The sequence below is a fragment of the Anthonomus grandis genome, chromosome 11, assembly GCF_022605725.1.
Source record: "Anthonomus grandis grandis chromosome 11, icAntGran1.3, whole genome shotgun sequence".
NCBI lineage: Eukaryota > Metazoa > Arthropoda > Insecta > Coleoptera > Curculionidae > Anthonomus > Anthonomus grandis.
The window spans coordinates 15091218-15114131 of record NC_065556.1 but is presented as its reverse complement, the minus strand read 5'-3'; the positions used below and the strand labels follow the sequence as shown (position 1 = coordinate 15114131).

The 22914-nt window shown below is 33.3% G+C and overlaps 1 protein-coding gene and 1 long non-coding RNA gene across 4 annotated transcripts in view; both read right to left on the bottom strand.

Annotated features, from left to right (window-relative positions):
* The window catches only part of LOC126742470 (MICAL-like protein 1), a 231987-nt gene that overhangs the window by 93219 nt on the left and 115854 nt on the right, over positions 1–22914 (bottom strand). The gene's annotated exons all lie outside the window — the stretch shown is intronic.
* Positions 174–2120, bottom strand: LOC126742473 (uncharacterized). The gene is made up of 2 exons (XR_007662578.1): positions 1970–2120; positions 174–1316 (listed from the first exon to the last, which is right to left on the bottom strand). It is a non-coding gene; the product is annotated as an uncharacterized LOC126742473 (long non-coding RNA).

Sequence of the window (22914 nt, the reverse complement as noted above, 5' to 3'; positions counted from 1 at the left end):
ATCATGGGAGAGAGAAAGGAGTCAAAAATTATGAAGCAGTGAAGGGCTTCAATTTATGCTTAAAGTGGGCTGAAGAAAATCGAGTGCCATTGCATGTTATTCTTGTTCTTTAAAGACTTAAAGAAATGGCTTTTATGAAAAACCAAGAAAAAGTAAAGCAAGCAAAAATTACAGACTTTTTTAATTAGCTTTATTATGTACCTACTACAAAGCAAACATGTAATTTAGTTTCTCCTTTTAATTTGTATGTTTTTCTCGTTTATCACATATTTGTAGGCAATTTTTTAGTTATACACATATAATATTCCCTAATAAAAAACATATATGTATGTAAAAAGACATCATGTTTCAGTAATCCGAATTTTTCGTTAATCCGGATCACCGTCGTTTTTATTAGTCCGGACTATCGAGGCTTTACTGTACCAGAAGATCTACAATATCAGAGACAAGCGTATTATCATTTTATTCTTATTTTTTGTTGTACATATGCTCTTAATCCTATTTTTATAGTTTCTAAACTATATTGTCCTGCCAAGGTATCTGCCCCTCCTTATTGAAGTAATTTTGATAATGATCTCTGACTTCTTTCGCACTTTTGGAAAAGTTTCTAAATGTGCCTTTTTGAAGTGGAATCAATTCGTTTTCTGACATTTCAGTTCCAACTTCACATTGTCCTGTTCTCAAATTTTCTGTTATTAAAACATTATTTGTGCAATATTCCTTCTTTTTTCGCATTAAAAAATTATGTAGATAGCAATATGCCAATGTAACTGTAGCAACTTTTTCCGGGGACAAATTTATGGGCTTCTGAAAAATTCCAAATCTCGTAACAAGGATTCCAAAGGCATTTTCCACTACTCTTCGGGCTCTGGATAAACGGTAGTTAAAAATACGTTGAGATCTTGCCGCGTGTTCTCGATTATATGGTTTCATTAAATTGGTACTCAAAGCAAAGGCACCATCCTCAACAAATACATAAGGACAGTAGACATCTGTAGCTGGAAATTTTGAAGGTTCGGGAATATTTAACATATTATTTTGTAGCAACTCCCAAAATTTTGTATTGTAGACCACGCCACCATCTGAAATTCTATCGTTTTGTCGTCCGTCAACCATCAAGTAATTGTAATTGGCATCTAAATGGCCATCAACACCACACTGTGATATCCTTTATAGTTAAAATATCTGGACCCTGCATTCTGTGGTTTAATAATATTAATATGTTTGCCATCTATAGCACCTAGGCAATTCCAAAAATTCCATTTTTCGTTAAACTCTGAGGCAACTTGTTCCCACTCCTCTTCTTTTAGTGGAATCTGCAAAGAAATAAATTAAATAAAAACCAATTTAACTTTCAGATCGAATCAGAAGATCAGAACCCCCTACCTGCAGAAACACCAAAACCCAAAAAGGCAAAACCAACGAAAAAAGAATCGGAAGAAACCAAATTATCATCTCTTACCTGCAACTATCTGTCACAGGATGATAAGAGTTCCGAGCATGATAAAGAATATTACCTAGGGCAAAAAAGTTAAAGGCATTGAAACCTAATCAAAAAGTATTTGCTGAAAAAGCGATAAATGATATATTGTTTGAAGCAAAATTGGGAACTCTACACAGAGACTCTGTAAAAATTAATTATTCAAATCATAACCCTTCACCACGTTCAACATCGGCTCAAAGTTGGGCACCTACCTCCAACCACCATAGGTTACCATGCATTATTCGTATTCAACTACTTCGACACCTCTACAATCACCCCAAACCCCAAGATCAGTATGTTTTAGAATGTTTAGAAACACAGCCGCCACACCAACAACCACCCCAACAAACTCCTGGATACCCTCAGAATTCATCACTACAAAAGTTTTATAATACCTTTCAAATTTAAAACTAACATTATTTTTTCAATGTGTTAATTCATAGATAGTAGAAAATAAGATTTTTTTGTAAACTATATTTTTCTTACCTTAATAAATTATTTTAAAACACAGATAATCGTTGTTTCTGAAGGTGGTAGACAATGGTACAGTGAAAACATCTTGTCGGACTTGCATTGTCTTATTTATTTATTGTAACACGACGTTTCGGTTGGTAAGTATCTCCAACCGTTATCAAGTGTAAACTGAAAGCAAACTACTATTCTATAGGCTTATATACTAGATGTGTGCAGCGATATGGAAGGGGAGGGAAGGAAGGGAAAGTCATCCGTGAAAAAGAGTTGGAGGGGGGAAGGACACGCGTCTCTCTAGATCCTACACTGTCCTGAGAGTAGAGGCTTCCAGATGTTGGGTATATCGACGCTTGGCTGGCTGAAGATCCTCTGATTCTGTGAAATGAAAGCTGCCTCTACGAACTTCCTCTTCCGCTAGTGCTGTTCCTTGTGCAGAATCTTGGCTTCTGACCAATGGATATTGTGTCCATTATGCCACGCGTGCTCCGCTATCCCGGATTTGGAAACCTCTCCTCTTTGGGTCCAGCTGCGATGTTCCTTCGCTCTGATTTCTAGGGGGCGCTTCGTTTCACCTATGTATGAGTCACCGCACTCACATGGGATCCGGTAGACCCAAAGAGGAGAGGTTTTCAAATCCGGGATAGCGGAGCACGCGTGGCATAATGGACACAATATCCATTGGTCAGAAGCCAAGATTCTGCACAAGGAACAGCACTGGCGGAAGAGGAAGTTCGTAGAGGCAGCTTTCATTTCACAGAATCAGAGGATCTTCAGCCAGCCAAGCGTCGATATACCCAACATCTGGAAGCCTCTACTCTCAGGACAGTGTAGGATCTAGAGAGACGCGTGTCCTTCCCCCCTCCAACTCTTTTTCACGGATGACTTTCCCTTCCTTCCCTCCCCTTCCATATCGCTGCACACATCTAGTATATAAGCCTATAGAATAGTAGTTTGCTTTCAGTTTACACTTGATAACGGTTGGAGATACTTACCAACCGAAACGTCGTGTTACAATAAATAAATAAGACAATGCAAGTCCGACAAGATGTTTTCACAGATAATCGCTTCAGAGGTTTCCCTAATTATTTCACTGATTGTTGTTGGGGAAATCAATGTTGAAAATTTCAAATCTTCGAAAGATCTTGCTTTTCGCATATTCGTATCTTTTTTTTAATACTTGGAGTAAGCAAATCCAGCAGTACTTGATATGTCTCGGAGTTCATTCTAAAGTAGTTTTTGAATTCATTCGGTTCTACTGTCTTTATGTGATGCAGGAGATGTACATGAGTAAATTTTACCCGCATTAATATCCAACCTTTTACCCAACGTCTTTTTTTATTTCTTGTTTTCTTCATTATTTTCGCAATGCGGGCCAGCGTAATAGCAACACAAACTTTTCCAAGAGGATTCATCATGATGTTTTCTGGCGAAAATTTGTTGAGAAACTAAACTTTGGAAGAAATATTGATCGTATGAGGACTTTATTAAAATATTGACAATATATTGTCAATACGAAATATTGACAATAATATTGACCATGTGAAGTCCGCTTTAAAGAAAGAGCACCAAATTAGTACTTAATAAAAATCTTTAATTCTCTAACATACAGGAGCGTTTATGTTCTTACATGAAAACACGACTTTCCCTCGCCGCTGACAAATAATGATAATCAACTGAAAGGTTCAAAACCGTAACAAAAGATCTCTTTGTTATGACTTAAACTCATACACCATAAACATAAGCGGCACTTAAGTACGACCTTGGTTTTAAATAATAAGCCATAAGTCGGTTGGTTGTGCCCCTTTTATTACCATAATACGAAACTGGATAATAATAACGCCAAACTTAATGGATCTCACTAGTCCATAATTATTAACAAACCAAACAAAAGAAAATCTATGGTTTTATGTAAAAGCGCGCCCGGTACTCATGTTTCCATTTTAGGATTTATGGAGTGTTAGATTTATCGGATCATAATTATACAAGTGGCATTATGGTCTGTTTAAGGTAAACACAACAGACGCTGATTTGACATTTATGTCGAGTGTATGCTATTTATTACCTTAAATTAATTTAATTATAATAGTTGTGTGTATATTATTGTTATGTAGTTTGAATGCGCACGATATCTAATGGTTTCTATTCATTGACGTCAATATCTTCGGCAATAGCGGCTGTTTTCTTCCAAATAAGACATCGTTCCATTTCAGGGGTTTCATTTTTATTTTAAACATTTTTTTTTTAATTCTTTTACGAAATGAAGCTTTTGTCACACTTAACTGTGATGATCGAAACTCTGATAATAAAATTTAAAGTAAATATCACAATTATCGAAAGAATAATATAAATTATCCTTTATATACACATCAAAATGGTCTAAGGAACACTCAGAAAAATAGTTTTTTTCGCCTTATAAATTTTTATATATTTATATTTTTATACGGAATAGATACTACCTTTAATATTAAAATACCAACGAAGTAAAATAAATCTTTGGGTACAAAAAATCATGCCAGAACAGCGTTTTTTGCTACTTGCACATTTTGTCGAAATAACGCAGATTATATTTTTTAAATTCTAACGCAATATCGCATTTTATGTGGTTCCAACCGAACAATTGTGATTTAGTTTTTATTCAATAAAAATGGAAAGACGACATTTAACTCGAGAGGAAATGCTAAGAGCAGTCGGAATGCTTGAGGCAGGAACAAGTCAAAGAGACGTTGCAAGAGCTTTGGATACATCTCCCAGTATAATTAACCGTTTGTGGACAAGATATAGAGAGACAAATGATATTAGAGAACGGCATCAAGGCCCGTCGCGAGTTACCACACCTGCCCAAGACCGTTTTATAACTTTGCAAGCTCAAAGAAATCCCACGGTAACAGCCTCTGTTTTGGTTCAGCAGCTCTCACGAGTGCATAACGTCGAGGTTTCAAGTCAAACTATTAGAAACCGTTTGCATGAGAGAGGACTTCATGCCAGAAGGCCCCTAAGGGTTCCTCGGTTAACTTTAGGAAATTGAGGTGCAAGATTAACGTGGTGCCAAGAACATGTTAATTGGAATCGAGAAAGATGGGCCACAGTTCTTTTTACGGATGAGTCTCGATTTTCATTTTATCCTGATTTTGGTAGAATTCGTGTCTGGAGAGAGGAAGGAAATGAAAGTCGTTTGCGTCATGCCCGGGAAGTAGTAAGGCAACGTGGTGGATCACTAATGTTTTGGGGTGGCATTAGACTTGACGGAAAAACGAACCTCATTTTTGTGGAAAATACAATAACTGGAATAAGTTATAGGGATAATATACTACTGCCTGTAATTGTAACGCGAAATGGTCCCAAATTCGTTGTTGCAACAAGATAATGCCCCACCACATCGAGCACGGCTTGTACGAATCGCTATTGAGGAAAATCAAATCAATCTTGTACCCTGGCCCTCTACCTCACCGGACCTTAATCCAATTAAGCATGTTTGGGATTGGTTAAAAAGGCAACTTCTTCGATGATTTGACTTTTTTCAAAGCGCTCTGGAGCTTCGTCTTGCTGTGACACATGTTTGGGAGAAGTTGCCCCAAGAAGTAATTAATAATTTAGTTTTAAGTATGCCTAGGCGATGCCAAAGTGTTATTAATAATAGAGGTGGACCATCTGGCTACTAGTTTAATTTGTATTTGGTAAATTTTTATTTTTATAAATTTTTTTAATAAACGGTAATAAATGGGATTTTGTTCTTTATTTTTATTGGGGCCCTAAATTATGAGTAAATTATAATCTACAAAAAAAAGTTAATAATTATTTTGTTATTTTATTCGAATAATGTAAAAAAATTGCAATAATTAACTTTTTTCCAATCTTCTTAAAAATATTAACATATTTGTATGTGTTCCCTAGACCATTTTGATGTGTGTACTATTTAATAAATAGGAGTGTCTCTGACTCCTTGTGCTTGGCACTATTTGATGTTCCTGAAATCACAGAAACTCTCAAAATCTTCAAAATAAACATTTTTCGGGTTATGATGATTTATAAATTTTTACAACACAACATCTAAATGATAATGGTGTGTGATGAAATTAATTTAAAGAATGACAGTAATTCTTTAATTGGCAAACAATGACAGTCCCGATAAGATGGTTGATATGATTCAGCTCCTTTTCTATAACAATATCCAAAAATTGACTATCTTAACTGGAAGATTACTAAAACGTGTTATGACAATAGAGTTTATTTAGTAAAGTTAATATATTTTTACAGCATGCAGATCCTCTAAGATTATTTGCCGAAGGGCAAGTGGTTCTACCACATTAAAGCGGCAAAAATGCTAAGCTTACCTTAAATTGGAAATTAGCGACATCTCTTTGATCTCGCATTCTCGCTACACAAAAAAAATAGGTCAGCAAAGATACTAGACTTGACAAGAGTACTTACACCCCAAGCAAAATCGTTGACACCGATCCAACACCGTCACGAAAAATCAATCCAACAAAACTCCCCGGCAGACTTAACCCTAAAGCTACCAAAACAGAATCTTTTGGTTGACATTATCAACAGCCTCTCACAAAAAACTGCGAAAACTCCACCATAATTTAAATTTGGCTATAAATCTAGCTTCAATAAGGAATGGTACTCATATCCAGGGCCCTTTTAACTTTTTCTACGATTTTAGATAGAGAGAAATGTGACAGATACAGAAAAGAAAGAACTCTTTAAACGTTGTTAGACATGTTAGCAATACCGCACCTATGTCTCGTTAAGTGTCTCTGGTAGAGTTGATCATGTGCAGTCAGGTCAATTGAAAAATAGTTCTGCAGAAAGTTCCCCTTCTGAATTGCCTTAGGTTTTTATTGTGAGCAAAGTTCTTCGTACTTCATTCATCTGATTAATTATTACAAAGAAATTATTACTTGAAAGTTACTAGCCGTTTTACAATAGTGCTCATTAATAACATCTGGAGAGACCACCCTTAGCTGATAATCAGAAGAACCTTCACTCCGCTACATAGTGTGACAGAAATTAAGAAAACGAACCTTGCATTACTATACAGTTAGATATGTATACTAAAGAAAAGAGTATATAGAACGGAAAACATTCCTAAGGGAGTTCAGGGAGACCCAATTGAACGTTGTCAAATCAGATTACTGAGTTGAAATGCTCCGGTTTAGATTGGGTCAATACGCGTTTAATATATTTTTTATATTTACATTTAACGTGAAAATACCAAAATTAGGCTTAAATGTTAATCAAGAATGTTCCATCATTAGTTACGAAAATTATATTATGGTCTGGTTAATTTATGTTTTAAACAGGTGTTATTGAAATAAAGGCAACTATAAAACTTAACAAATCTTATGGGTATATTTGGCAACTTGCCGTCCGGTCTTTTGAACGAGTCAGTGGAACGTGCGTTGATTGTGTGGGATTTTTAGGTATCACCAGATTAGCTAACTGACGTGATCATCCCTATCCGTCCGACATCCGCCTGCGGCTTATTTGTTGAAATTCATCAAAGTATGAAATAATTCATAACATGAAAATTGAAGATATCAAATACAAGATTGAGTCATTTTTAAAAAGAATATAATACACATCAAACAAAAATACATAATATATTAATCCAGACCACAGATGAGTACAAAATATATCAGATGTCAGTAATAAAATTTTAAAATATTATTCAATACTGTAAAAACTGAATACAAATAACGTTATGTATATTCGTATTTCTTATTGTTTTTTTTTTCCTTATTTGTAACATTCAACCCCTATTGTAGATAGCTGTTTTTTAATTTTGCCAGTATACAGGGTGTCCGGAATTACGCGTCAGGATTTCAGTGGGACCTACAAGAAAAATTAATGGAATAAACTTATTATTCACCTATTCACATTTTGAATTTGACGCTAGTCGTCAATGACAAAAAGCTTAAGCTGTCCTTCACCTTAGAAAAATAATTTTTTTGTTTTAATCTTTTTATCAATTGGGATGTCAAATTAGTAAGGAGCATCAAAATATCTTTTAAAAAGGTGCTCCTGTTGAATCATCGTAGAATTAACGGTTTTCGAGAAAAACGACTTTAAACATTTACATACGTTTAACTACAAATTTTGATTATCAAAATTAACAAAACAAGTCTGGAAACGAAACGCTTTAGTTTCTATGGAAATTAATTATGACATTGTATTATAAATTTTGACAGATAATATTATCTGCAGTTTTGATAATTCTAAAATCATTAAGATTGAAAATAAAAATAATAATAATCATAATAATTTGTGTTTTCAAAGCAGAACTACAGCTGAGGGAAATGTGGTAAGAGCACAACGTTTGTACAGAGAAGCATTTCCGAATAGAAGAACACCACGACCGCAAATGTTTAGCACTATCCATCAGAGACTAGGAGAATGTGGAGCATTTAAAATTAGTCGACGTGATGTCCGTCCACGAAGAACTCAAACTCAAAGAACGAAACTCCGTTTTTAAGATCAATTGCAATTCAGGAAAATATTCCGAAAAGTGCAATTTATAAAATTTTACAAGAGCAACTCCTACATCCCTTTCATTATCAAAAAGTTCAAGCTTTAAACCCTAAAGACCCAGTGGCTCGACTTAATTTTTGTAGGACCATTAGACACCTTATGAAGGTGTCTAATGGTCGTAAATCATAATTTCAGGATCGTAATCAAAATTTCACACGTTTTATTCTCTTGACCGATGAAGCTGGCTTTGGACATGATGGTTTAATAAACCTTCATAAAGAACATTATTGGTGCGGCAAAAACCCTCATGTAGTTATAGAACAACGTTTTCAGAATAAATTTTCCCTCAGTGTGTGGGCCGATATTGTCTACGATCATTTAATAGGGCCACATTTTTTCTCGCAAAGGCAAAATGGTGAGGTCTACTTAAACTTTTTAAGAAATGAGTTGCCCAATCTACTAGATGATGTTCTTCTTTGAATAAGGCGTGAAATGTGGCTGCTACAAGAAGGCGCTCCACCCTATTTCAATGGAGTAGTGAGAGAGCATTTATATTAAAATTTCCCTGAAAGATAGATTGGACGCGGTGGGTTTGTGCAATGGCCTCCCAGATAGCCAGATCTAAACGCCACGGATTTTTTCTTTTATGGGGTTACCTAAAATCTCTCGTTTACAAGGTTCCTGTAAACAACCGTGAAGAGCTGAGACAACGGATTATTCACAATTGTGAACTAATTAAATAGAAGGAAGGCATATTCTCTAGAATTCGTTGGAACTTCCAAAGAAGAATTAATTTGTATTGAAATAGAAGGGCAAAATTTCGAAAATGTTTTATAAAAGTATTACATTAAAATTAGGTGTGTTATTAAAAATAGTTATTTTATTTAGCAAATAACCCTTTAACAATGTATGTTTTCAAGGCTTGCTGTGTTAATTTTGAAAATACGAATGTTTAATTATTAAAAGTACGGTTAATGTTTAAATTCGTTTTTCTCGGAAACCGTTAATTCTACAATGATGCAACAAGAGCACCTTTTCAAAAAATATTTGGACGCTCTTTACTAATTTGACATCGAAATTTATAAAAAAGATTAAAACAAAAGAGTTCTAAGTCATTTTTCTAAAGTGAAGCACAGCTTAAGCCTTTTGTCATTGACGACTAGCATCAAATTAATAGGCTAAATAGAAAGAAACACTAGTAACATGCATGCAAAATTTGGCGAAAATGAGTAATAAGTAATGAAATACTAGAAAAAAAGTTAAGAAAAGAAAAATAAGAAAAAAAAAATTTTTTACCACCTTGTATCTTCCTTAATTTTGAGTTTAAAAAAAATTATATAGAAGTTTGTTGCATTAATTGTTCATGTCGAATCGCCCACTGAAATCCTGACGCGTAATTTCCGGACACTCTGTATACTCCGGTAGAGATAAGTTATTTGCATTTTTAGTGCTATAATGATGAAAATTTGAAATGGTTTGCGGTAAACAAGTGAGTTTGTGTATATCCAATAAGCATTGAAATACTGCCACAGCATAATACAGTCAAGTGATAAACTCAGTCAGGCCAAGTGAGAATTAAAAAAATCTATAGTCAGTTCTATAACAGTTACAGCATTGGAATTGGAATTGACGAAACAGTGGGCTGCCAAGGCAGTTGTGCATATAGGTCTCCTGATGGACTCGTCATGCCCCACCGGGGGTTACCAGAGCCCAACGGCCTTAGAGAAACCTATAAGGTTCTCTGGTCTGAAGGACTTAAAGTCGCTCGGTACACTGAAAGTGTTACCCAAGTATTTGAACCTGGCGCGCGTGAGTGCTGGGCACTCCCCGACTACATGGTCAACGGTTTCATCCTCCTCACAGCACCATCGGCATTCCGGGTTGTCCGCAATACCGATAGTATAGAGATGGCTTCTTAAGTGCCAGTGACCGGTTAAAAGACCTGTCACTAGCCGAATTTCGCGTCTTTTTAGGCGTAGTAGATTTTTGGTGAGACAGGCAGAGGGCCCACCTATGTGCGCTTTGGCCTGTCTCATACCATGGGACTCAGTTCATCTTCGGTGGGTCCACTTGTCCAGCAGACCCTTCATTGATGCGACCGCAACGCATTTGGCGATACCAACTATGGGTTCCGGCCCCATCGGCACATTCGCGGATCCCAGTCTGGCAACAGTTACAGCATATCAACTTGTATTCTCCAAATGATTTTCATCATCAATGATGATCGCGAGTAATATGGCACAGTATTCACTATTTAACCTAGCATGATTGCAAAGGAGCAGTCTTTGAAAATGGTGCATATTTAGAGATTCATCTTAGACCTTATGTTCTAGACTCAAAATTTCTGTGACTTATCCGACCCTGTTATTATTTATCTTTATACAAATTATACATTATAAATCGTGCATACATTATAAACCATGTGAAATCGCATAATCCTTACAGTACCGAGATAAAAAAAATTGAGTTTGGGGTTTATATTTATTTTACGCCGATAAAGTTGGATCAAAAGGTACGGAAAATTATTTAAAAAAATATTCGAAAGGGTTAAGGGAGGGATTTAGGGAGTACACAATTGTGTGTCTGGGGAGCCAACATTGGAAAAGCACAATTGTGAAGCAAAATTTATTACTTTGTATGGAATGAAATGAAACAGTTTTTATCTTTGGTTAAACAAAGAAAAACATTACATTTTAGGCAACGCATTCTGGACCGACTTTTGCACCCTTCTAACCTGCATTTAACTGGGTTCTTCATTTCTTCATTCTTTGGCCAGTGTTCAAAACCATCAAAGCGTTTGTCTGCACAGGGCAAACTGGAAGGCATTCTTCTCTTTTTTATTTAATTTCCTTCAACGCTAGTCTCTTCCTCTATATTTTCTTGGCATTCTGTTTCCTCCAATAACCGTTTCTTAGTACCGGCAATCAGATATTTCCCAAGATTAAGTCTAAATTCCAAAAGATCCATAATATCTTTGCTTCGAAGGTTTTGACTATAACAATCCCTTCGATACTCCATCCAGCTGTTTACTATTGCTAAGTCGAACAAATGTAGGATGGCTTTAAGAGTCCATTTCCGGGTTCGAAAGAAAGATCGATAGTATTCCATCATTTGGTCGCAAACATCTACACCACCCATGTTTTCGTTATATGATTTAAGAACAGCTGGGCATGCTATGCCTGAACGTTTTTTTTCTGTTTTATTCCATCTTTGCACCTCAGTTTCCGGCTATCTTCCAAAAGCTGTAGATATCATTAAAACAGATTTGTTATCTTTCCACTTTGTAATGCAAAGTTTATTATCGGTTCTAACAACTTCTTCTGACTCTCCCCTATTCATTAAACGGTATTTTTTTAAATCAAACCCTTTCACTCTGTTGGACATAATTGTAGCAGTTGCATCTATATTCAAACTCGTCAATTTGTTCATCAAAGCAATAGTTGAAAAGTATCTGTCAAAATACAGGTAACTATTTTGAGGTAATGTTTCTGCTAGACGCAAGATTATTGAGGGTCCCAAGCCTAAATCTCTATCTTTTAGTGGGGTGGTACTACCCTGGTAGATTTCAAAATCCAATACCAGTCCGTCGAATGTCCTAAGAACGAAATTCTTCAGTCCCACTGGTCTTGGTTTATTTTTAACAAATTGTCGAACTGGACATCTTCCCAAAAAAAGGAATAATTTGTTCGTCAATAGAAAAAACTGTCTTTTCTTTTCATTCAATGGCTTTACATCTATTGTGAACCGAATCAATTACTGGCTGTATTCTCCACAATCTATTCTTTTTTTGTTCCGCTTCTGATACGTTAAGATCGTTTGGAGTTTTTACGATGGATGGAGTATAGTCCTCTTTTACAGGAAAATCCTTGCTTCTAAAGTTTCCATGCTTCCACTGGAGAGTCTGGAAATGTATGACGGGTAAATCATCTTCTGAACCTGAAGAGCTATCAGCTTCATTTGGTGCTACAATCCGACCCAACTTCGTCTAGAAGTTGGAACAATGCCTCCTCGTCATCCCTTAGATGGTCCAAATCAATAATTTCCTTACTTCTTCCTGTAACAAAGAATTAACTGTATCCAACTTAATTAAAACCAAACCACGTTAACTGCCATGGCTCACAATTGTGATATACATAACAAAACCATTCTTGGAATCAACAATTTTAAAGATATTTTTAATCTCTAAAAACAATACACTTAATTGAAGTTTATTATATAACTATTTAATATTAAGCACTTCTTTTTTCCCCTAAATTCTATAAATAAATAATAACTTACCTGTACGAGCCATTGTTGAAAATAATCTGAAACTTTTCAGGTTATGACAAGAATGCACTCCCGGCAAAATAAACGATTTGCGCGTGCACACCTATAAAATGCACTATTCACAATCATGTCGCACTCTACCTAGATTAAACATTTTTTGATCCGTATAACACTAGTAAATAAACAAGTCACAATTGTGACATCGGGTAGCGTAACGGATAACAAACTTTAGTGATGAAGTTGAAAACGGACTGAGTCAATGCTGAGTCTGCGAAGTGCTACTTCCATGTAAAGCCACTTTTGCTTTTCCTATCTTTAAAACTGAGCAATACTATTTACTTTTATCAGAATTATGAAACCATAGCGATTGTTTATGTTTATGTATGTTATGTTTCCCTGTAAATTTTGGCATTTTCAGCTTTGATAGAAATTAATAAAAAAAGGTGATAATTTAAATATCTTGAAAATAGCAACTAACAACGAACTGGCTATAGAAAACCTTATCATCAGGAATAAAAATAGATTAAAATTTGAAATTACAGGATTAAAACCTACCAGTATTAATAGAAAATTATAATTATAAAGTAATAAAGGTCTTACATATATTATAAGAGTCAAAAAAGCATTCCATACAGTTCGTTGTACAACTTAAGAATTATTTATGCTCTATTACTATTAAATCTTTTATTTAATTAAAAAAATTTCCTCTTTATTGCACATATTTTATGTACTTAAGGATGCTGACAAGTTTTTAAGTTTAAATTTTTTCTTGACGATACCAACATGTTAATTAATAAAGTTTTTAACAGATTGATTACCTTACATAACAGATTGATTACCTTACAGAACAGCTTGATTACCTTACATGCTCCTAGGACGCTTGGACTCTATAAAGCTGAATTTATTAAATAAAAGAAATAAATAAAACCTGTCACTCTATCAGTTTTCAATGAAAATATAACGGTAATAAATATAAATGAACATATTGCTCATGGTAGATCCAAATCAGGTATGATCTTAATTTTTCTTCCTTAAGTACAACAAGAAACCTTGTTGCTTATATGGTAAAATAATATTTTAACGAAGGTTCTTTCCTATAAAAAATCACCTTGTTTTACCTTAAACAGGTACAATGAATTCAATTTTATTTTAATCGTTTACTAGCAATTTTTAAAACTGGCATTTTACTTTTATTACCGGAGCTCGGATACTTCAAGGGCGAACATGCACGATATTTATTACTTTTCTTAATGTTAATTAATGTCCTGAATACAGGATGATTACGGATACGCCTTTGATACTTATCTGCAAGATTAAGGAACTTAATTAACCAAATATTAACCATTAAATTTTTTTGTACGTATGTTGTGAAATATGCCTGCTTTGACTATATGCCGAAATTGTTCTAAGAATTATTGTCAAGGATGTATACAAGAACAGAAGATATTCATGACTTAAATTGTATAAATTAAAGCCTTTATGACAATATGTTTTTCTGATCTGTGTGTTTACATATTTTATTATTTAAAAAGTTGTAGATAAATGTTAATTATGATAAATTCATAGGAACATATACCCGAAAAAAATGCATATATATTATCAAATAATGTTAAGTTAATATTGCAGTTTTAACGATAGCGGTAGCAATAAATCTTCAATCCTCAAAAGAAAAGTAATAAATCAAGCGTTTTTAATGAATTGTGAAGATAACAACTGCGTTTAACGAGTTGTTAGCCGTGAAAAGCACTTTAATTATAATACTTAAAGGCACCTTATGTTTAAACATTATTATTGGTTGCAACTAAATGGAATTTATTTGCAATATCTTTAATATAATAGTCCGTAATGATAACCACCTTGACCATAATTTGTTTATATTTTCAATGTTGAATCTTGTGACAATGCCGTATTTATTTTTGGGATTATTTTATGCCAGTCATGATAGAGAAATAATGATGACTAATAAGTCCAGTGGCGGCTTGCTAACAGCGCGAAATTACTTATTTTAAATTTCAAACTCGTGTGCAGTAATTATTAATTATATTAGATAATTTAATATTATTAATAAGTTTGAAATTTAAAATAAGTAATTTTTAATGAAATTACTGGGGGGCGCGCGCCCTTGCGCGCCTATTAGCAAGCCGCCACTGAATAAGTCCAGAAATTCTTGTCGCAGTATTACTTATGTTTTTAAGAGAATTATAAGGTAAATCACAATAATTGCAACTCGAGTATGGGAATACCAATATATAGCTCAGTGAGAGTCTATTTAGCATATGATTTTGTGCAGTCAAAATACAGCGGATCACTGGTATTGTTCCGCACGCATTCAAAAAATGCTCGATTTTAATACATACTTATAAAAAGTCTATCAAAAAAAATGAGAACTTGATTTATTTTTTATGTAAGTTCATTTTCCTAACTCGATAAACAATAGTGAAATTTCGCACTAATATTCTATAAATGTAGCTAAATGTGTAGGACACATTTCTGTTCAACAGGTAGTTCTCAATGTTTCAGTAAATGCTGGTTTTTGGTTTATTGCCTTTTTTTCTATGAATTTTTAAATTTTTTATTAAACATCGTACTTTTGGCAAAGATTAAAAAATATACATGTTCTGAATCAAAAAAATTACACTATAAAACATTCACGATGGCTATATTTAAAATTTAAATTGGAAAGACTTTTGCGAGATAAAAATAGAAAATAAAAACAGGCGATTAAACTTTAAAAAGTCAAGATGTAATGAAAAAATATTAATTTTAATAATATTTTATGTAAATTATGAATATATTGATCTTTTTTAATAAATTAGGTCTCTCAAATAAAAATAAAAGATGCTAATAATATCAAAATTGTTATACATATTCGCTTTATATTTTTTAAATATCTAAACTGATATTATTTTGTACTGAGAATCATACATACGGTAATAAGTACAGTAATCTTAAGACTATTCTAGGACTGAGATATTCTTGGCTGAAAATTTCTTTGCTTTTGTTGACAGCTTTTTTTGGTCAGCGTAGTAAACAACTCATCTGCGATCGGCTTACCATAAAAACTTAACTGGGCGTCACAAAACGGGGCTGCATATTTACTATTATTGCACTAAAGCATATCGCGACACCCTCGAACCACTGTCTTTAGACTGTTGTTTTAAAGGTAGAATAGCCTGCTACATAGAAACGTGATTTTTTTTCCGAAGGAAAAAACAACGCAGACAAAATGTAATGACTTATACACGTAAAAAAATATCCAAATAATTCATTTGTCAGTGGAACGGCGTTTAATCATCTCCACGGACCATTTACCTTTATGGAAACTGTTATTATTGCTGTTTAATTTAAGATGAATATAATCAATAATCTAATATATACGGTGTTAAACAAATATGTAGAAAAGCTTTAACCATCGAATCCTTAAAAAATATAAATTTGAATACAAAATGTTTATATGAACATGGGTCCCTAAGGGTTCTGTTTTCGAGCACAAGCACTATCATTAAAGAACGGCAAGAAACGTTCTAAGTACGTCCAGAATAATGAAACGTACTGATTGAACAGTTGGTATAACCTATGAAAGTAACAACAACAATATATAAAGTGTCGGACAAAATTGAAGCAACTCTTGATTATTTTGCTGAGAAAAGGCAAACTTTAATAAATTGAAGCCACAACTATTTCCGGAGAAAATACCTTGAACAAGAAATACAAACACAATATTTCAGGTAAAATGAAAATCCTCCACTTATTTATTAAACATTTAGTTAGCTTAAAATTCCCTCCATGTTTCGGAAACAGTGGTGTCCATCATCAGGGGGTACTAAAGGGAAATAGTTACAAACAAAAGACAAACAGACACAGAAAAAAAAATAATATAAGGTACACTTACAAAGGTTTAAAATTAATAACAGGCACACGCCCCAGGGTTTGATTACATATCAAAAACCCTCTATTTATTACTATTGTTTTCAATTTTAATTTTTTTATTATTTATTTTTATTTGTTTACATTCTGTTGTTGATAAGCACTGTAGGTGACATCTATGAGAGAAGTTCTAAAAGTGCCATGGTACCTGATGGTGTGTTACTAATTTTTTTTTTGGTAAAAGCAAGAGGAAAGCAGAAGGTTCATAGAGAATATATTAGAGGGCGCGGTTAATATAATGATTCGTACGCTGTGGAGAAGGAAAGCAACGGATAAGTACTATATAAAAGAAATTGTAAAAAGTAAGAACGATGTATTAAGAGACTATGAAGAGTTAAGACACAGTGAGTTGAAAAAGCGAGTATACAAGAATGATGTACTTAATCATTAACACAGTAATGGTCGTTGTTTTGTGTAGCTTTATTTATTTCGAGTATTTCCAACAGATCAAGTTTGTTGCTTTTCCGGCAGAAATGTAAAAGCTTTAAGTCAGTAGCTGGATTAAAACTGTGGTTGCTAGTATAAACATGTCTTGCAAAATTAGATTTGATGGTTGTACGGCATATATTTCGGTTCTTGCTCTTCTTCAATGAACATTGTAGGGAGATTGTGGAAAAAAAAATTGTAGTAACACACCATCAGGTACCATGGCACTATAAGAACTTCTCCCATAGATGTCACCTACAGTGCTTGTCAACAACAGAATGTAAACAAATAAAAATAAATAATAAAAAAATTAAAATTGAAAACAATAGTAATAAATAGAAGGTTTTTGATATGTAATCAAACCCTAAGGCATGTGCCTGTTACCAATTTAAACCTTTGTAAGTGTACCTTATACTAATTTTTTTCTGTGTCTATTTGTCTTTTGTTCGTAACTATTTCCTTTTAGTAGGTACCCCCTGATGATGGACACCACTGTGTCCGAAACATGTAGGGAATTTTAAGCTAACTAAATGTTTAATAAATAAGTGGAGGGAGACTGGAGGATTTTCATTTCACTTAACCTACGACTCCACTGCAAGTATGGACTATTTCGTCACTAACAATATTTCAGGTTTATTAGTTATAGTTCTTATGTAAATATCTAAACATACTTTAAAAAACTTATGACCGCGGCAAAATTAGAGCAACTTTTGTATATTTACAACAATAAAGTAAAAATTCTTAGTATAAAAACTATAAAATATAAAATATTAATATTTACTCCAGTAACCACTGTTTTTAATTCCGGCTGCACAACGTCTAGGCATGGAATCAATTAAATTATTGATAACATTATCATCAATTTCTTTCCATGCCTTTTCCACTTCTTCATGTAATTGTGCCGCATTTCGGATATTTTTTGGTGAAAATTGATTGTGTACGATTTCCCACAAATTTTCTATCGGATTAAGGTCCGGAGAATGAGGTGGCCACTTCAAAACATTAATGTTGTTTTCCGTAAACCATTGCTTTAGAATTTTGGCGGTATGTTTAGGATCGTGGTCATGTTGGAACACGAATTTTAACGACATTTCTCATTCTGCATAGGGCAGCATAACATTTTCGAGGATCTTTCGTTTTTTGCTTTTTGGTCGACGCATCTCACACTCTCACCACATTTGTTGGAAAAGAACACTTTTCTCCAGCCTTTGGCCGTCCAGTTACTGTACTAGACCTACTGTCCCTATTTTTTTTTAAAGCAAAGGTTTCCTTGCAGGTCGTTTTGCTTTCAAACCAGCTTCAACCCGACGTCTTTGAGTTGTTCTTGAGGACACACTAGCACCTTCAAGATTGGTCAATAAACACATTTGTCTGAGCTAAACTATTACACAAATTAAATATATTTTAATATGGAATTGAAAATATGAGTCAACTAATAGGTTTTTAAAAAGATGCTTCAATTTTCTGATACTGCATGCGCGGATGTACTCTAGCTTAAAAACAAAGCCATTGCGGACCCATGTTCATATAAATATTTAGTCTTCAAATTAATCAAGGTTAAAGCTTGTCTACATTCTTTATTAACATCCTGTATGTTTTCAAACTCGTTCTACACTACGAAAAAAAAATTAATTTACAATAAGAGGGACATTCATTGGCAGATCTGATTATTGAAAAAGAAGGTAAAAGTCGTAATAAAAAAGAAAATAGTACAAAAGACAATTAATCGCGAAGTGTACTCACAAAACGTATTGGATACACTTTTCCACGTATATATGAAATAGGACAAGTCATTAATTTTGTTTTCTTTGTGTACTTTTTGGTGTAGATAACTCAGGGTTAGCAAAAATTGTCTGCTGCCTTGCAGACCGTTCATATTTCATGAGCCACTGATCCAAAATGATTCAAATTCAAATATCCCTTTTGAAAATATCGATTTCCAAATAGACATATGGTTAAGGATTTAGATATATAAGCAAATGGCTCCATAAAAACTAACCTGAGCTTAGATCCATGTCCAAGATACTAAGAAATTATTTCTATTCTAATTCGTACCCAAAATGATTAAAATAAAACTTTTAGAGATTTAATAGTCCCTACGCCAGGGAAGAGGTGAAACAATTTAAAATAAATCAATTTAAATGTTTGGATATCTCTATTTTGTTCTAAATAAAAGTTTAATTCTTTGAGCTACAAAAAGTAGAGTTCAACAAAAAGTTAGTGACAGACAGTCAAAAATGATCGAAAATTGTGCTAGAATTATTAATTAAAATTAAGGAGAAATTTACATCATACAATTTAATTAAAATAATGGTAAATTCAAAAATTGTGAGAAAAAATTAAAACATTATTCCAGATATTATACAAGAATTGTATTAACTTAACACTAAACCGAGAATTAAGCGTCATTCAAGAATTATAGGAGATATTCTAGTTTAATTGATGTCAGTACATTTATCTTTAAATGCTTTAGGTTATTTAGCCGGCAGTCTACGAATAAATAATGTCCGCTTAAAGTCATATTATCGAACGTGGAAGTGGCCTGAACATCTCGGAATAAGTGGGCGCAGATTAACTAAGTAACCAAAAAAACATTAGAACAACATTTCTTTTCCTAATTAATGTTAAAAATCCAAAACGATTTTAATAAATTTTTTAGAGAAATCGGTCTCTATTCCACTAATGAATGCCTCCATATAAATGGAATTTTGTCATTAACAGTTTAGTTTAGAATATTTAAAAAATGTTCTATATTTTAGGTTGGACTATGGACTATATTTTTTGGACTATGCAAGATGATTGAAATAAAATGTTTAAAGACATCAATCTCTTAGCTCTAGCTCAGTAAAGAACGTATTCTTGTATTATATTCCTTTACAAAAAATTAAATTTCTCCAAAATAGCTAAAAAGAGATTGAAAAAATACAGAGACTTTTTAAAAAAACGATCGCCTCGGTTCAGGTATCCTGCAAGGTCAGGAACAAAATTTCACTACATGTTCTTTGGGAAATTGGAGTCAAAAATGTCCTATGAAGATGCCAAGGTCCGCAAATGCTTCCTTACCAATATATGACTCTTTTTTTTAATTAAACAATTGAATAGTTTTAATAATTAATGGTTGAAAGCCGCTGCCGGTTTCCGAATCGAACAATATCTGATAGACAAGAATTTGGGAGAGTTTTTAATTAACTGATAGCAACATTATCATCTCCAAATGCTTATCTCATACGTCCATCAGCAGCTGCAGAAGATGTAATACTGGATAGTGTGAATGGTCACCCTCAACTAATGTTCGCAGAAGAAGAATGCATAACTTTTGATTGTACACATTTTATCTGCAACCAATTCAAGTTCTTCAGCTCACTGGTCTGGGCCCTTGTATAGAACTGCATACGCAATTGGCTCATTGCAATATTGCAACTCATTGCGTAATTTAGTTAATAACATTTGGCTCATCCATGAGGCTACATTCACCCAAGATTGCGTCAATAATTTAAGGAACCCCACACAACAATCAAACGGAATTTTCAACTTATGTGTTATGTGTTTGACGGTTGTTTCACATCTGCAATTTACTTTCGGTTTTTTTTGTGAAGAACTGCCTGTTAGGTTAGAGGATATCCCGATTCAAAGAAGATAAGAAATGGTCAAGACATGACGGTACTCCGACCCACAGTAGTAGTTATGAGCGAATGATTAATGTTACTTAATATTTCAATAATATCTTTCCTGAACGTCGGATTGAACGCAGAGGGGCAGTTTCCTGGCCTTCCCGCTTACTAGATTTAAATCCTTTGGCTATTACTTGTGGGGACATATAAATTTAGTGTATGCAGAGAAATCACATATCAAGACTGAAATGCTTCGTAAAATTAATAATATCGCTAACGACCTAAGTAATAATCACAGTAATATTGGCAAAGCTTAAAGTACTAAATGGGCTAGACTATATGCTTACAATGTTAAGATGGACAAAATACGTGGTGGTATAAAGTCGATAAGGTGGACAATTTAAACAATTATTAAAAACAGTTATTTTAAAAGTGGTATTTCTTTTTTGTTAAATAAAATTATTTTTCGGCACTCTTAACTTTTAAAAATCATATCATGTTAAGAAAGTATTTGCGAACCCATGTTCATACGACATTTTCTTCTCGAATTACCTAAACAATACGTATGCAATTTTGTTTCTTACCTCACGGGACACCCTGTATATTTATAGAAAAAACAACAAGACATTAAGAAAACTGTTTAGTTTATGTAAAAAGGTCAAATGTATTATCATTTGAAATTTTGGAAATGTCAATCTCCATAAAGTCCAAGGCGAAGCTTTATTTTTTAAACTGCCTCGTAAACCAAATCGTAAATTTTTCAAAATCTACTCAGCCTGTATTTAAATTTATAAAGAGCAGGACATTAAGAACATATTATATTATCTTTAAGATATTGGCTTAAGAAACATAACAGTAAAACAATAACCTTTAATTCCTGTTAAAAGTCCAAAAACTCTTGGATATAATAACAAGCATTTTTGAACGACCTCAACTACTCGTCAGCTGTGTTTGTTCTAAGTGGTACTAATATACCACGTGGGTTGGCTGTATCAACAAAGCCATTACCAAGGTCTGTGAAGATGCATCTTAAGCAGACTTAAAAAATTTATTTCAATCATATTAAGTTTGAGCTTAGTTAATTCTACTTGGATCACCCTACTTCTTCTTCCAGTTCATTAATTAACACCTAGGTGTTCTCAAAAGCTACTTAAGGTTTGTAGAAATATAAAGGGATCGACTTCCTGGAGGCTAAATAATTTAAAATTATAAAGAATTGGCAACATCTAAAAATTAACATTATAAACTAAGAAGTAAAGTCCAGTTCAGAGACCTATTAGAATCTTTGATGTGTCGCAGATGCGGCACTAAATAGTCCGTGCGCCTATGTAGTATTTATTGGCACATGATATACATGTTTAAATAGCAAAATTTTATATAATTTATGTATGAAATCATTTTAAATATACGTAAAACCCCATGTTTTACCCTATTTTTTTTTCTTTCGAAGATGTCCATTTTTGTCTTTTTTCAAAATTCACTGGATCAAAAAAGGCTATTTTACATCTTAGTTGTAATTATTTAAAAAAAAACCTCGTAAATTTATTATTATTAATTAAATTTAAAAATTATTTCTGCTACTCGTGTATACTTTTTAAATCTTTTTTAGTATCCATATGCTTCAGAGCGAGATGAAGTTGGAATCCATAGCGGCAACAGAGAAACTGTTTCCTTCCTTAATGGAAGAAACTGCTAAAGAAAAAAGGCAAAAAAACAGAGTTTGTATTAACTCTTTGGGTCAGATTTAAAAGAGTGGTTAAATTTATAAAAGTATTTAGTATCCTCACTGTAATTTTAGGAACCAGTATACTTAAAATATAGTGTTTTGTATAAGATTTTTAGTTTTTAGTATAAGCATTTATTTTTGTTAATTTTCATCTAATCTCTCCTATTATGCACAACAACTAAATATGAGGCAAACAAATTAATAAATATTACATTCAGGATGCAAAGTATGTTTTTTTTATAAGTAAAACTTATGTCTTTTACAGCTTAATGGATCATAATATGTATAAATTTAAAAAAAAACAATAATAAAGGGCCGAAACAAAATCCCCGTTAATAATAACCACCAAATAAAAATAAATCTCACTACCCAAAAAAAGTAAATATATAAAATTTAAAGACAAACCAAAACATGTTACTCTTTTGTGTCCAAAAGTAAATCTTTAATTCCTTAATCCACAGAATAATTGGGCCTAAGTAATTTGTACCACCTATTCTCTCATCACTTATTATAAATACCTCACTGATGGC